Source organism: Scomber scombrus, chromosome 9 (assembly GCF_963691925.1).
Source record: "Scomber scombrus chromosome 9, fScoSco1.1, whole genome shotgun sequence".
NCBI lineage: Eukaryota > Metazoa > Chordata > Actinopteri > Scombriformes > Scombridae > Scomber > Scomber scombrus.
Genome location: NC_084978.1, coordinates 26,625,211 through 26,627,710, shown reverse-complemented (window position 1 = coordinate 26,627,710; position 2,500 = coordinate 26,625,211). Strand labels below are relative to the sequence as shown.

The window sequence follows — 2,500 nt, the reverse complement described above, 5'->3', positions numbered from 1 at the left end:
CCCTCAGGTCAGGAACGTAGCTCCTTCCATTCAGTTGTCTCACTAACTTTGGAACTGTTGTTAAGATAAGCAATCCTGACAAGGTGTTGATAGTTCAACCAGTTCACCTACATGTTGAAGGAAAGACTCCTTGTCCAGTCTCCTCTCACAATGCTTAAGGATCTCGTAAGGCAGAGGCATCCAAAGTTTGTGGACCATGGAAGTCCTGGACATTTTTTTGAGTTCCAGACAATTATTACAAAGCCAGATCCAACACGGAAGACATAAAAGAGTCAAAGTAAAACCCACAGGTGGAATAATGCGGTCAAGCAAGATGCAGACGTGAATAGCATTCACCGGAGGGGGAAATCCCAAATGTCATGTTTTTTGTGGCTCGTTGGTCTAGGGGTATGATTCTCGCTTAGGGTGCGAGAGGTCCCGGGTTCAAATCCCGGACGAGCCCCGTTGGTAAGACCGTGCCTCCCGCTTCTTTATTAATTTTGCAAGTTCGAAACCTTTAGGAACTGTTGGAAAGCTATGACATATTAAAAGGGAAGTGAGAAACAAACTGCTGTAACTAGACCAGAAGTTATCAGTTGAGATATTTGGGAGGTGTGCCCAGTGTGTCCAGTCTGACAATGAAGTAGAAGTTGCTGTAACCTGATGTGGAAAGCAAATACAAGTGGACGGATGGATGGATCTAACAGTGGTTTCTGGGGAAAAAGGCGCACCGGGCCAAATTCTGCCACCTCCAAACGCTTTTCTTGTGCATGCTGTGGCTCGTTGGTCTAGGGGTATGATTCTCGCTTTGGGTGCGAGAGGTCCCGGGTTCAAATCCCGGACGAGCCCTCAGGTCAGGAACGTTGCTCCTTCCATTCAGTTGTCTCACTAACTTTGGAACTGTTGTGAAGATAAGCAATCCTGACAAGGTGTTGATAGTTCAACCAGTTCACCTACATGTTGAAGGAAAGACTCCTTGTCCAGTCTCCTCTCACAATGCTTAAGGATCTCGTAAGGCAGAGGCATCCAAAGTTTGTGGACCATGGAAGTCCTGGACATTTTTTTGAGTTCCAGACAATTATTACAAAGCCAGATCCAACACGGAAGACATAAAAGAGTCAAAGTAAAACCCACAGGTGGAATAATGCGGTCAAGCTAGATGCAGACGTGAATAGCATTCACCGGAGGGGGAAATCCCAAATGTCATGTTTTTTGTGGCTCGTTGGTCTAGGGGTATGATTCTCGCTTAGGGTGCGAGAGGTCCCGGGTTCAAATCCCGGACGAGCCCCGTTGGTAAGACCGTGCCTCCCGCTTCTTTATTAATTTTGCAACTTCGAAACCTTTATGAACTGTTGGAAAGCTATGACATATTAAAAGGGAAGTGAGAAACAAACTGCTGTAACTAGACCAGAAGTTATCAGTTGAGATATTTGGGAGGTGTGCCCAGTGTGTCCAGTCTGACAATGAAGTAGAAGTTGCTGCAACCTGATGTGGAAAGCAAATACAAGTGGACGGATGGATTGATCTAACAGTGGTTTCTGGGGAAAAAGGCGCACCGGGCCAAATTCTGCCACCTCCAAACGCTTTTCTTGTGCATGCTGTGGCTCGTTGGTCTAGGGGTATGATTCTCGCTTTGGGTGCGAGAGGTCCCGGGTTCAAATCCCGGACGAGCCCTCAGGTCAGGAACGTAGCTCCTTCCATTCAGTTGTCTCACTAACTTTGGAACTGTTGTGAAGATAAGCAATCCTGACAAGGTGTTGATAGTTCAACCAGTTCACCTACATGTTGAAGGAAAGACTCCTTGTCCAGTCTCCTCTCACAATGCTTAAGGATCTCGTAAGGCAGAGGCATCCAAAGTTTGTGGACCATGGAAGTCCTGGACATTTTTTTGAGTTCCAGACAATTATTACAAAGCCAGATCCAACACGGAAGACATAAAAGAGTCAAAGTAAAACCCACAGGTGGAATAATGCGGTCAAGCTAGATGCAGACGTGAATAGCATTCACCGGAGGGGGAAATCCCAAATGTCATGTTTTTTGTGGCTCGTTGGTCTAGGGGTATGATTCTCGCTTAGGGTGCGAGAGGTCCCGGGTTCAAATCCCGGACGAGCCCCGTTGGTAAGATCGTGCCTCCCGCTTCTTTATTAATTTTGCAAGTTCGAAACCTTTAGGAACTGTTGGAAAGCTATGACATATTAAAAGGGAAGTGAGAAATAAACTGCTGTAACTAGACCAGAAGTTATCAGTTGAGATATTTGGGAGGTATGCCCAGTGTGTCCAGTCTGGATGACAATGAAGTAGAAGTTGCTGCAACCTGATGTGGAAAGCAAAGACAAGTGGACGGATGGATTGATCTAACAGTGGTTTCTGGGGAAAAAGGCGCACCGGGCCAAATTCTCCCACCTCCAAACGCTTTTCTTGTGCATGCTGTGGCTCGTTGGTCTAGGGGTATGATTCTCGCTTTGGGTGCGAGAGGTCCCGGGTTCAAATCCCGGACGAGCCCTCAGGTCAGGAACGTAGC

The 2,500-nt window shown here is 46.9% G+C and overlaps 7 non-coding genes across 7 annotated transcripts in view; all 7 read left to right on the top strand.

The window, feature by feature from the left end:
- trnap-ugg (transfer RNA proline (anticodon UGG)) overlaps positions 1–3 on the top strand; it is a 72-nt gene extending 69 nt beyond the window's left edge. The window contains exon 1 of the tRNA in view: positions 1–3. This exon is cut by the window's left edge and continues 69 nt beyond it. This is a non-coding gene — a tRNA (tRNA-Pro).
- A 367-nt stretch (positions 4–370) lies between these two features.
- Positions 371–442, top strand: trnap-agg (transfer RNA proline (anticodon AGG)). Its single transcript has one exon. It is a non-coding gene; the product is annotated as a tRNA-Pro (tRNA).
- A 314-nt stretch (positions 443–756) lies between these two features.
- Positions 757–828, top strand: trnap-ugg (transfer RNA proline (anticodon UGG)). The gene has a single exon. It is a non-coding gene; the product is annotated as a tRNA-Pro (tRNA).
- A 367-nt stretch (positions 829–1,195) lies between these two features.
- On the top strand, positions 1,196–1,267 carry trnap-agg (transfer RNA proline (anticodon AGG)). Its single transcript has one exon. It is a non-coding gene; the product is annotated as a tRNA-Pro (tRNA).
- A 314-nt stretch (positions 1,268–1,581) lies between these two features.
- On the top strand, positions 1,582–1,653 carry trnap-ugg (transfer RNA proline (anticodon UGG)). The gene has a single exon. It is a non-coding gene; the product is annotated as a tRNA-Pro (tRNA).
- A 367-nt stretch (positions 1,654–2,020) lies between these two features.
- Positions 2,021–2,092, top strand: trnap-agg (transfer RNA proline (anticodon AGG)). The gene has a single exon. It is a non-coding gene; the product is annotated as a tRNA-Pro (tRNA).
- A 318-nt stretch (positions 2,093–2,410) lies between these two features.
- Positions 2,411–2,482, top strand: trnap-ugg (transfer RNA proline (anticodon UGG)). The gene has a single exon. It is a non-coding gene; the product is annotated as a tRNA-Pro (tRNA).
- The last annotated feature ends 18 nt before the right edge of the window (positions 2,483–2,500 follow it).